The sequence below is a fragment of the Rhinopithecus bieti genome, unplaced genomic scaffold (assembly GCF_001698545.2).
Source record: "Rhinopithecus bieti isolate Rb0 unplaced genomic scaffold, ASM169854v2 scaffold_1618, whole genome shotgun sequence".
NCBI lineage: Eukaryota > Metazoa > Chordata > Mammalia > Primates > Cercopithecidae > Rhinopithecus > Rhinopithecus bieti.
In genome coordinates, this window is record NW_016803937.1 from 2,840,164 (window position 1) to 2,852,467 (window position 12,304).

Below are 12,304 nucleotides of genomic sequence, written 5' to 3' on the forward strand. Positions count from 1 at the left end.
AAAGGAAAATGTGTCCATTTTTGCTCGTGTCTGCTCTGATCTTAAAATATACAGGAAAACATGAGCTCTAAAAATAGAAGTCCTGTGAGGTGGGTGAGGATCCTAAACAGAGCCTGCAGTGAGCAGGAATAAAAAGCTCAGCAGGAAGGGTGGTGATACTTTTAAGAATATAAATCCCTACTCACAACATCGACATTTGTATGAGAAGCCGTGCTGTGGCGGGAGAAAGAAAATCTGTGAGCAGTAAGACGAGAGTGCTGGAGACTAGGCGGTGGCAAGCCACAGCCAACCCCGGTGTGGAAGGCACGACCGCATCGGCATTCAGAAACAACAGGAGGACTTCCCTGGGCTGCGGAGGCAGCGTCTGAGCCAGGGCTTCTCCACACACCTGTGGCAAGAGTCTGGGCCTCGTCTACAGATACGAGCAGGCAACAAGTAGCTGCCAGACGGCTGAGGACATCGGCATCTTGAGACACGCGCTAGCCGTGGTGGACGTGTTCATACAGGAGTCACAAAGGGACTTGGAGGCCATCGTGTCCATTAAAAAGAGAGTGGACTGGTAAGAAAAAACTCCTTAGAAATTGAAATCATAGGCCAGGCACGGTGGCTCACACCTGTAATCCCAGCACTTTGGGAGGCCGAGGTGGGCGGATCAATTGAGGTCAGGAGTTCAAGACCAGCCTGGCCAACATGGTGAAACCCCGTCTCTACTAAAAATACAAAAATTAGCCAGGCATGGTGGTGGGCACCTGTAATCCCAGCTACTAGGGAGGTTGAGGCACAAGAATTGCTTGAACCCGGGAGGCGCAGGTTGCAGTGAGCCAAGATCACACCACTGCACTCCATCCTGGGCGATAGAGTGAGACTCAGAAAAAGTTGAAATCACAAAATACAGAGACTTAGTTGGGCTGAAGGCACAATGACACAGACACAGATAGTGCAGAGATGGAGCCAGGTGATTCTTCCCCACAACACTGCAGAATGGGATGGGGTGGAAGAAGCGTGAAATGGAAACAGTCACAGTAAAACTTTGCACCAGCTGAAGAAATACTTGACTTCCTAGTGAAAAGGTCTGGAGGGCCAGAGCAAGTCGCATGCATTTCCACGACTCACTAGCAAACGTTTAAGGCAATAACAACAAAAACTAGTCAGTTCTTGGGAAAACACCTGATCAGTTCCCGACTCATCTGGATAAAATGGTCACACTTTCCTGAGAGAGAGGAAAGATCTGAATCAAGAAACACGTTGTGTTCCAGAGAGAAGGGTTTGATACTGGAAAGATGCCGAGGCATTCTATACGGAACAGCGAAATCTCACCAGGCGTTGCGCATGGAAATCAACAGCGTGGACAGGAAGTGCTCAAGAACAGTCCCGGGCCAGGAAGAGGGACTGGCCTCTGGACGCAGGTCTGATGCTGGAGCTTCCCGCCTCCACACCGCAGGGTGTCTGCCGGTCAGGAGAGTGGCGGACAGGGTCTCCAAGCAGGTGGGAACCTGGGACATGACAGTGATTTCAAATGGGGGAAGGATTCGCCTCGTCAGAGACAGACTCAGCTGCTGGCTGTTGTTTTGAAGGATGGAAAAAGCAACCTGGATTTTTTTTGAAGGAAAATTTGTATTATTTTAATTATTTTTATGTACAGAAAACTCAACAGTGTACACTTAACCCAGTTGAGTGGCAAGTTCTTTCATCTTTGCCTTTTTGAGCTTGGCAATGCGAGCCACAGACTCGGGACCCAGGACATTGCCTTCCCAGTGACGGCGGATCTCATCGCATCTGTCATTGTAATTGGTCCTGATAGCTTCCACCAGCTTAGCCAAAGCGCCTTTGTCTTCCGAGTTCACCTGCGTGAAGGCGACGGTCATGCAGGTCTTCCTGTGGACTAGACGGCCCAGTCTTGCCTTCCCCTCGATAATGCAGTAAGTGACCCCATTTTACGACACAAGGCAGGCAGGAAGACAGCTGGCTCGATGGAATCCACGTCGTGTGCAGTCTCCACCAGCTGAGCTTTCTTGTTCTCCACCGAGGTGGTGACAGTGTTAACTCCTGCTCAAAGGACAGGTGGTCTCTTAGTGGGGACGTCCCCTTTGCTGGTAGCTTTCTTCTCGGCCTGAGCCAACAGCCTCTGCTGCTTCTGCTTTGTCTCGGGTCTGTACTCGTGGGCCAGCCTAAGCAGCTGAGGAGGTCTGGCGGTCCAGGGCCTGGGTGAACTGGTTAATCACAGGAGGCGCTTTCGGCCGCTTATAGAGGGTGACTCTCTGCCGCTGCAACCTGATAAGAGTAGGGCCATTTCACAAAGCGGGTGAGGTCCCTTTTGGACTGGATGTCCTGGCCAGTGCCAAAATTCTTAGGCCTTGTCTCAAGCAGGGGATTCACCACTTTCTCGGCCTCCTGCTTCTTCACGACAGCAGCGGCTGGAGCCACCTTCTTCCCCTTAGCCTTCTTTTCTTTCGGCATCTTAGGCAGTGGGAAGAGAGAGCACAACTTGGATTTCTAAATTGTGCCACACATAAAAATAAATCCCAGGCTAATTCAATATTGTAACAAAATATAAGAGGCAGCCAGGTGCGGTGGCTCACGCCTGTAATCCCAGCACTTTGGGAGGCCAAGGCAGGCGGATCACGAGGTCAGGAGTTCGGGACCAGCCTGGCCAACATGGTGAAACCCATCTCTACTAAAAATAAAAAAATTAGCCAGGCATGGTGGTGGGCACCTGTAATCCCAGCTACTTAGAGGCTGAAGCAGGAGAATGGCTTGAACCTGGGAGGGGGAGGTTGCAGTGAGCCGAGACCGCGCCCTTGCTTTGGAGACAGTAGAAGTCTTTATTAATGTTGGGATAGGAAAGGGCTTCATAAGCAAGACCTTGAATTTCAAGAGGAATCTATTCCTTTGTCCCCCTTAGAAAGTCAGGTTTTGACTGGTGCAGAATCCAAATGAACCCACCAAGATGAACTATCTGAAGAGGACTTCTCCAAGCAGCAGAATTAACCAGGCCAGGTTATGTAGTTATTCCATGTCAGCCTTTTTTTGTTGTTTTTTTTTTTGAGATGGAGTCTCACTCTGTCACTCAGGCTGGAGTGCAATGGTGCAATCTCTGCTCACTGCAACCTCCACCTCCCAGGTTCAAGTGATTCTCCTGCCTCAGCCTCCTGAGTAGCTGGGATTACAGGTATGTGCCACCACGCCTGGCTAATTTTTGTATTTTTAATAGAGACGAGGTTTCACCATGTTGGCCAGGCTGGACTCGCACTCCTGACCTCAACCACCTGCCTCGGCCTCCTAAAGTGCGAGGATTACAGGCATAAGCCACTGTGGTCAGCCCCGCATCAGCCTGTCTCATGCTGCCAGGTACAACAGATAAAGCACCTTTCAGCATCAGCCATGTGAAAATAAGGCCAGTGAGCCCAGCGCTCCCCAAGGGCAAGTTGAGAAGGTATGGGAGAGTCTGCCTCTCCCAGTTCACATCTTGTTTCTATTAATATGAAAGAGGAGGAAGAAGTTCCTAGAACAGCCCAGTTCTGCCTTCTGGAAAAGCACTGTCAGCTTCAGGATGAAGCCCAAACCCCTGGCTCTTTTTCTCTCCCACCTTTCATAGCTCCTCCCTGCAGTCCCACCACACTGCTCAGGAAAACGATGGGACACACCTGGCTGCCGGCCCCTGGCATCTTACCATGGCTCTGCACCCTCAGTTGAGCGGCAGGCTGTGACACAGGTGCCAGCGTTCCCGGAGTCTATTGACATTCGCAGTGTTTTTTCCACATGTGGTTGCTATGTGAAGTCAAGTCTGAGTGATGCAAATAGTTCCTAATTATTTTTCAGTAAGATAATAGAGAACAGCAGTGGCGGCTGTGGGAAGAAGCACCTCTGAAACCTTCTGTTCTTCATTCAAAGTGTGACAAGTCTAGTTCTGCAGTATGTTGAAACTGATGTTTGCGCAGGGTTCCCCCCGTGCTGCAGGATAACCACAGGCAGGCGAAGGTGCAGTGGGACTCCAAAAGCCAGCCGTGTGGGCTGGCCAGAAGACAGCAGCAGCAGAATCGTCACGCCACCTTAACCAAAGCACCACTGGGATTTCCACGGGTGCTTTTCTCATGCTTGTCACTGTGCATAGGTGACTTTTTAAATTTTATTTTAATTTTAGTGTTACTTAAATCATTTTGGAACAATAGGATAAAAACCTTGTATAACATTTGTCTACTTCTAAAAACAATTTCTAGAATGCTCAGGGCAAAGGCTTGGTGTTCCACTTACATAGGCAAATGTGTCTGTTCCTGAGTCTGGCTGCACAGGTTGGATCAGCACCCAGGCTGCCCGGGGAGCCAGCCCCCAGCACACACTCCCAACTCTGTAAGGAGGAAAAATGCTCTCCCCGGTTTTGCCAATGAAAAGACTGAGATCCCGAAGGAGGAAGTGACTTTCCCCCTGCCCGGTCCCACAGCCAGTGCCGGCAGAGCTAAGCCCAGTAAAGGTGGCCTCCTCAAGCCAGTGCCTATTTCACAGCCAAGGTTACTGAAATGCAGAGAGGAGTCAGTTTGCCCACACAGGTGCCCCTGTGTGCAGGGAGTAAAGCCCCGGTTGCAGCAGCAGCTGACCACAGGTTGAGCCACCAACACCCCTGTGCCTTCCTTCACTGGGGATTGTCCCCTGCTTGCCACTGGACGTAGGAAGAGGCAGACAAAGCCAGGCGTGTTTCCTGGAAGAGAAAAGCAGGGTCCTGTGGAGCAGTGGGGGCTTCTACCAGATCACACGGTGCACAGTGCAGAGGTGCATTGGGGACCAGGGCTGCTCAGTCAGAAGCCAGCAGGAGTCCCTGTCTTGTGTGCCCTGAACCCATCAACTCTGATCTGCACATCGCCACCCTGTGACCTGCGGCCAGCCCACCGTGCGACAGCCCCGCATGACCCTGGTCCTGTTGCTGGAAGTAGCCCCATATTTGATTGCATTTGTAGATGAAGAAACTGAGGCATAGAGTATTGGCTGCTTGTTTCCTGGTGCATTGCAGAGCCGCAGGTTCAGGGGATCTGGGAGTCCCTCTCCTGTCCACCTCTCCCTGCCACCCACTGCCCCAGCAAGTCCCCATGACTTTGCCAGTCTCAGTGGTCATCCTGTGTTTTTACCAGAGACCATCTGAGCACTTGTTCAAACAAGCAGAGGCGTTTAGGGAGCCCACACTGCCATTCCCACGAACACGGCAGCACTCCTTCCCGTGAATGGAACCTTTTGTTTTTGATGTCCATAAATCGCAGGGGTCGGAATGGAGCTGACGTGTGACCATGTGGTTTGGGCATTTTGCACTCTGCATGGTTTGGAAGCAACGAGCTCAGCCCCTGAGTGCCGAATTGTGAGCAAATTAACCATCCCTGCCCACCTTGGAGGGTGAATTAGCTCACTTAAGCCTTAGAAGAGTCCCAGGAAGCACGTACCACTGTTTCCCTTTTCCAGATAAGAAAGGTGTAGCTCAGAAGGGCTTTGTGACTCCCGGGGGTCTCACAGCAGAGCCAGTCATAGCACCAAGCCCCTCCCTGCAGTGCGGAGAAAGTTGTCCTCCGGAGAAACACCAAGTGCTCATCTCTTGACCACAAGCAGGTCCTCAGGGGTAACGAAGCCACCGCAGCTTGTCAGAACAGAGAGACCATTTAATGGTCGAAGAGTGCCGTGCTGGAGCCAGGCACACCAGGGTTTGCACCATGTCCTGGCCGTGTGGCCTCTAAGTGCTTGCCCTCTCTGTGCCTGGTTTCTTCACGGTAAGCCTTTCACAGATTATTATTTAAGCCTCACAGCAGTGCTGTGGGAGCCCTGCTCTTACCATCGTCCCCGCTGTACCGATGGGGAAGCTGAGGTGAGCAGAAGAGAGACACCTGTGCAGGCTCATGAAGTTGAGAAGAGGTGGAGCCAGGCCTTGAACCCAGGCCCTGTGACTCCAGTGCTCTGACCCACTACCTCCCTTATCTGCTCCTCGTAGAACCACGGGGTCCTTGAGGGTGCAGGAAGATGTCTCCTGTGGACACCAGAGCACAGCTGTCTCACTCAGGAACGGGGTTGGAAGTCACTTTTACTTACTTCGTTTCACTTTAATAAAGTTTTATTTTTTTTATTTGGAATAAGCCACATCATTTGTGTAATTAGAAAAAGACTACATTAACTGACCCCCTGACCAGATAAAATCAAATCAAATAAAAAGCCAGCTACCCCTTGACAAAGATCAAAGGGCCTGAAATAGGGCAATCAGGTTCATTCCTCGCATCCGTGGTTGCCCAGCCTGGTGGGATCAATTTTCCTGATGGGACTGATTTTTAGGGCCCAACAGTATCTGCGCCAAGTGGACAGCAGGTGGCGCTGCCTCCTCGTAGAGAAACAGCCGAGCGCGAAATCGCTGGGGCGGGTCAGAGGCTGCGCTGCAAGAAGGACCCTGCTGCCCTGGGCCCTCTTTTGTTTCCCAAGAGGTTTCCTGACCCTGAGCTCTCTCCCTGGGGCGGGCATCGCGACGAAGGCCCCTGGGAAGTGAGCCAGGACAGCTGCCCTCCTGTCCCCATGGCCCACATTTGCTATGGCCTCACCCAGCCTCCCCTGGCTGCCTCCTGTTGCCCTTCCCACTTCGCTGGCCCGCCCTGCACCTGGACCGAGGTGGCGCAGTCCTCTCTGCTCACCCAAGCTGGTGACCCTGCCGAGGAGTCACAGCAGAAAGCCCGGGTGGGCCAGTGCTTCCTGCCTCACGGAAATGCCATGCACTGATAGATCACGGCCTGTCTCGGGGGAAGTGTCCAGAACAGAAATGTTGCTATCCTCTTCCAGGGACATTTGCAGACTCAGCATGCTTCCCGGTGGCCCAGACCCCAGACCTGCTGGGGAACACGGGGTGGGAGGAACACGTGGTCCGTGCCTGCTCCCTGGAGTGCTGGTGGTGGTTTCCATAAGATGCCTTCAGCGACTGGTCACAGCGCTACAGCACTCTCAAGAGCCCTGCGTGTGGTATTGCTCCTCCCTAGGCTGCCACCCCACGGACATAGAACATTGTCCAAAATAAGGGAGGATGCCTGCACCTGGCCCCAGAGACCCCCTGCCCCTGCTCTGCCAGGTTTCCTCTTGGTTGTGTCGCCAGCGAGCGTCCTGCACTGTAGGATGAGAGAAAGACCACCACAGGGACCCTGCAGACGCCACATCTGGCCAGCTTTCTGCCTCTGCTCAGGACATTTGTGGTCATCCTGGCCTTTGTGTCGTCGTCTCTTCAGAGTGTCCACATGACCCCAGGTGTCCCGATGCTGGAAGCAGCTGGATGGTCCTGCAAGACATGGCCCTGTGTATTCAGCTGCTGGGCAGCGCATGACCTGGACATCAGCTCCAAAAGGGACTGCACACTTTCCCACCTCAATGCCAGCTGCTGTGCAACCACCACACACTTGCTCCCCTGCCAGTGGGTTGGGTCAACAGGGCACTGGGCGGTCCATCTGTGATGACAGGTGTGTGTCAACATGTCTATCACAAATCTAGTCTAGTGCAGTGGTGGACACGTAGCCAGGGCCTCGTGTGGAGAGGATAGTTCTGCAACGGTTCCCCTCTGTCCGTCTGTCATTTCATGCTGACAGTGTTTTCTTTTATTTCATTTAAGAGCTTAATTGAGCAATGAACAATTCGCAAATTGGACAGCCTTCCAGCCAGAGTCAGCTAGGAGACCCCCCAACTGCCACGATGTTTTATGCTTGCAGATAGTAGGCGTTCCTCTGCCCCTGCCCACCCCCAAAGCACATGAAGACAGAATTGTCAAAGGCCCGTGATTTCCTCTCGGCCCTACAACAAGTCAGCATCCCTTCATGGATGGATGCGACCCCTCCCTAGCTGTCCCACCCTGCCGGCCACATGGCCCAGGACACTGCCCCTGGGTTCAGCTGCAGAAGACACTGGGAAAGGGCCTTCCTCCTTAACACAGAGCCCAGAACTCTGAGGTATTGGTCCCCAGAAGTTTCCATAAACAGTGTGGAAGTGGCCACAGTGCTGTGCAGCCGGCCTCTTCTGATCACCCACTTCCATCTGAAGTTTTTCTCAGCTGGTCTAAGGGGACCACAGGAAGCAAAGGAAGCTTCCATGGCAGGCCATGGTGGAACCCGTGAATCACAGTCGGAACCCTGAGAGGGGGTGAAGGTCAGGGTCTGAGCTGTGCTGGCTGCTAGGCCAGCCCCTGTCGCACCTGCATGCCCCCTCCTAGCTCAGCTGGAAGGCAAGAGGGGGTCTGACAGCATGTGTTCGGAGACTCTGACTCTCTGTGGTCCTGCCCATTGCCGCCCCTCCTCTGGAGGCCGGAAGCCAGCAGAGGCTAGATCATGGAGCCCATGGAAACTTTCCTTTTTCCACTAGGCCCTGTGGATGCAGGCACATGGGTGTCCAAGAGCCGTGTGGAATAATGGCGAGGGACACAGGCTTCCAGGTCAGAAAGTACTGCGCCTGAGTCCAAATTCCACGTCTTACCAGCCATGTCGGGAGCAGTCACTGACCCTCCCTGAGCTCAGGGTCTACCTCCAAAACAAGTAGAGTAACAAGGGCGGAGCTGAGGCAGGAGCAAACAGGGGTGGACTGGGATGCCCATGTGGGAAGAAGGCCTGCCCCAGCCCAGCGTTCACATGGTACGCCTGCAAATGTGGCCATGGTGCCTGTTTGCCTGGCCTCCAAGTTCTCTCAACCAGCTGCTGCTACAGACACATGGGCCTGATCCAGCAGGCAGGCAGGAGGGGGCAGCAGAGGCCGCTCAGAGCAACCTTGACCAGCGTGGGAGAACAGACCCAAACTAGCGCTCTCCAGGACCACCCGGCTTATCTGTGAACACCATGGACTTCTGGGCCTCCCCTCCGGAGATTCTAATCAGTAGCTGTCAGGGACCCCTCAAATCTGCTGTTTAAACAGACACCCCAAATATTTCTGATGAGGGTGATTCCTGGGCTGGACTCTGATAGTTACCATCAGAGGTGAAGCCACTGGGCTCAGGGGGCTTCTGATCTCCCACTTCCCCGTGGGGTCATCCGCAGGACTCAGATGCCTAGGAGGGGTCAGGGACGTTTGGGGAGATTCTAGTGGCTGGTGTATGTTGGCATCCTAAGCCCTAAGCCACTGTGAAAATTCTCTGCCCAGCTATGTGAGCCACCTTCCTTATCCCTGGGAAGGGAGGGAAAGTCCGTGAAGATGGGAATGTAGCTGTCCCCACGCTGGGATCAGAAGTCCCTGAGCAGAGGGCCTTATAAAATATGGATTTTTTCCACCTCTTATGATTCCCACAACCCCACAAGCAGACACACACACTACCACCACTCCACACTGGACCCACTAGATGTCTCAGCGAGAAAAGCCAGGTCTGACCGGCCACTCCTGTCTGGGTACCAAGGAACCAGGCCACCCCTTTACTCCTTAGAAGCATCTGCCTTATTAACCACGGCCTGCATAGGTCCACCAGGATTGTACTATTAGAGACGAGGAAACCAAGGCTCAGCGGCGACTTGTCTTGCTCAGGTTGGGGTGGCCGCAGAGGAGGAACCCTAGCTCCTTTGGAGCTCCTTTGAGCGAAAGCTGCCTGCTGGTGGGTGGCTGGAAGGCCTGGAGCCATACCCTTGTGGCCACCAACCCCTCCAGCCCCCAAAGAGAAAAAGAGAACAAAAAGAGCACACCTCTGTGGCCCAGGCGCCTTCCCATCAGAAGCCCACACCCCAGGCGCCTTCCTGCCGGGCGACTGGCTCTGCTGGCCTGGACGGGCCCTGGGGGTGAGCTCCAGGAGGCGAAGTCCCGCTTCCTTGGGGCTGAAGGGACCGGAGGTCCCGCCCAGGCGCTTCTGCTGCTCGGGGCTACAACGGGAAAGCCGCTGAGGCTCGAGTGCGTCCAAGGCGTCGGCCCCGCACGGAGAACTGCGGCGTCCGCGGATGTGTAATCCACACGCAGAAACCCTGCGGCAAGCATCTCCTACCCCTGCTCCAAGCATCTCCTACCCCTGCTCCGGGCTTTATTACAGAGGGGATTTCATGTCAAGGGGCATCTTGACTTGTCTGTTCCAGCGCAAAATCCTTAAAATAGATGAAAAGATTGTGAATTAATTCTACGTTATTCCAGGACAAAAACCCCTAAGATAATACGGAGCGATTATGAATTAATTCTACCTAGGACGCCTCTGTGCTAGCGGATCCTAGGGGTCCTTTATGCACGCAGGGCGCGTAATTTCGCACCAGCCTCAGGAGCCCTTTGCGATTTCAGCCTGTGACTTGCCATGCTGGGCGCGCTTTTGTGGCGTCGCGCAGCGGTGGGAGCTTCACCCGCAACCCCTGTGCCAGCCCAGGACGCAATGGACTCCGAGGAGGACACAGCCCAGCTGAGCGCAGTCTCGGCGCTGCAGCAGCGGCGGCGCGAAATCTCGGACGCGGCCGCCGAGGCAGTTTCGCCTGCGTTATCTGGCCCTTCCGGGCTTGCCTGGAGCCAGGATCTCCTTGCGGGAAGGCTGGACTTTCCCTCTCATTACCAGGCCGCAAGTCAGGCCGGAAGACCGAGGCCGGTCACCGTCCCCGGGCAATCCGTACCGGTTTTCCTACACAAGCCCCTCTGGGTGCCTCCTGCCCCGCGAGACCTGGGCATGGGTGTGCTGGGAGATCCCGCTGAAGCGAAGGCAAGGAGATGAACAGGAAACCGGGCTTTGCCACCGCCCTGGACCGTCGTCCAGCGGCGCCAAAGCCATGCACAACCACCGCGCACAGGGGCCTCTGGCCCGCCAGGGCGCCAAGTGAGTGGGTGCAGGGGCTGGAGACTCCGCAGAAGAAAACCTGGGAGCTCGCAGTTGGGTTTCTCCTAATCAGCCCCTCTTCCCCGGAGCCTCTGCCCTAACTGGGCCGCAGCCTCTGCGGGAGAGAGGAGGGGCTCCCAGCTCCTCTAGCCTGCAGAGGCTGACCGGACGCGAGCGCAGCGTTCCCGCGCTAGGAGGCCTGGGGACTCTTCTCAGGACTGGGTTTCCGGGCTCTGGTGGGAGGCGGCGGGTGCAGAGGAGACCTGCGCCCCAGGAGGACCGCCTTCTCCGCCTGCTGCGAACCTGCTCTTGGAGCGCGGGGCCAGGCGCCTGCGGCCGGCAGAACCTGACCTGATGCTTCGGCCCGCCGGAGACCCCAAGGGATGGAGTCGCTCGTCTTTTCTTGTCCCCTTTATCTCGATTTTATAGACAGCGGTTAGTTTGGGACATTAATTGCCCAGGCGAGTTTATTGATAATTTTGATGTAACAGAGCACCGGAGAAATTACCCCCACGTCCAAAATGTCAACTCTGAGAAGAACCAGGTTCAGAGACTCACGACCCCACGACGCAAGACACTGCGGTGGGTCTGGAAGGGCCGCACCAACAATGTGACTTACTGTGTTTGTTTTCCTCCCTAGCCGGGAATTGGAATAGCAAGAGAGTGGTCAGTGGAAGATACAAGCGTCAAAAAATACTTTTTCCCCAGAGGCGACGAACTGTGACTTAGGAGATAAACGTTACAGGATTGGAAAGGTACCTGTCACCCGGCCCACCAAGGGCCCTTTTGGCTCATTTAGATTTTACTTGATTTACTATGGGGGAAAACCAAGAACAAGCCACCAAATAGCTGAAACAAAACAAGACAAAACCAACAACTACAAAAAACCCTTAAAGTTGATTCATGATTTTTAACAGCTACAGCAAGAGAACAAGAAAGTCTGAAACCCAAAGTAAAACTCTCACTGGTCTTGTAGTGGCAAAAAATATATATATTATGTACATGGACACATATGTATATACATATATATGTGCACAAATATGGTTTAATTGGTGTTCCCTAGGGGAAGGAGGTCTACAGTATGCTTTAAACATTGGATTATTTCTTCAAAACGATCAATGACATTTAGAGGGGCAAAGGGCTCTTCTTAAAAAACAGAAGCCAAGAAAAATAGTTCCTCTTGTCCAACGTTTACTTCAAAGTGGAATGAAGAGTGAAGAGGAGGATTTGCCAAAAAAGAAAACAGTATTCAGAATCACCCAAAATTTTAAAAGTCTAGAGATCCAAAGCCTGTTTTCCCCCCCTCTATCTTTGGGAGTCTGTAAGGTATTCTGCAATCTCAATCCCAATAAAAGACTCATGCAATTTTATTTCTAGTTGATACAATTTTAAAGGCCAAGTACAAATGTTATACATTTTTATTTTTGTTCTTTTTTTTAGGAAAAAATACACAAAAGGCAAAACATCCTCAAATGGTCTTTTTCTACAGTGCAGAAGGAAATTTCAAATTTCAAATCCGTGTCACCAATGCTGCACTCTAGCAGCCAAAATACAAAAAAA

The 12,304-nt window shown here is 53.2% G+C and overlaps 1 pseudogene; it reads right to left on the reverse strand.

Moving 5' to 3' along the window:
* Positions 1–795: 795 nt before the first annotated feature.
* LOC108520098 (60S ribosomal protein L7a pseudogene) lies at positions 796–2,633 on the reverse strand (annotated as a pseudogene).
* Between the last annotated feature and the right edge of the window lie 9,671 nt (positions 2,634–12,304).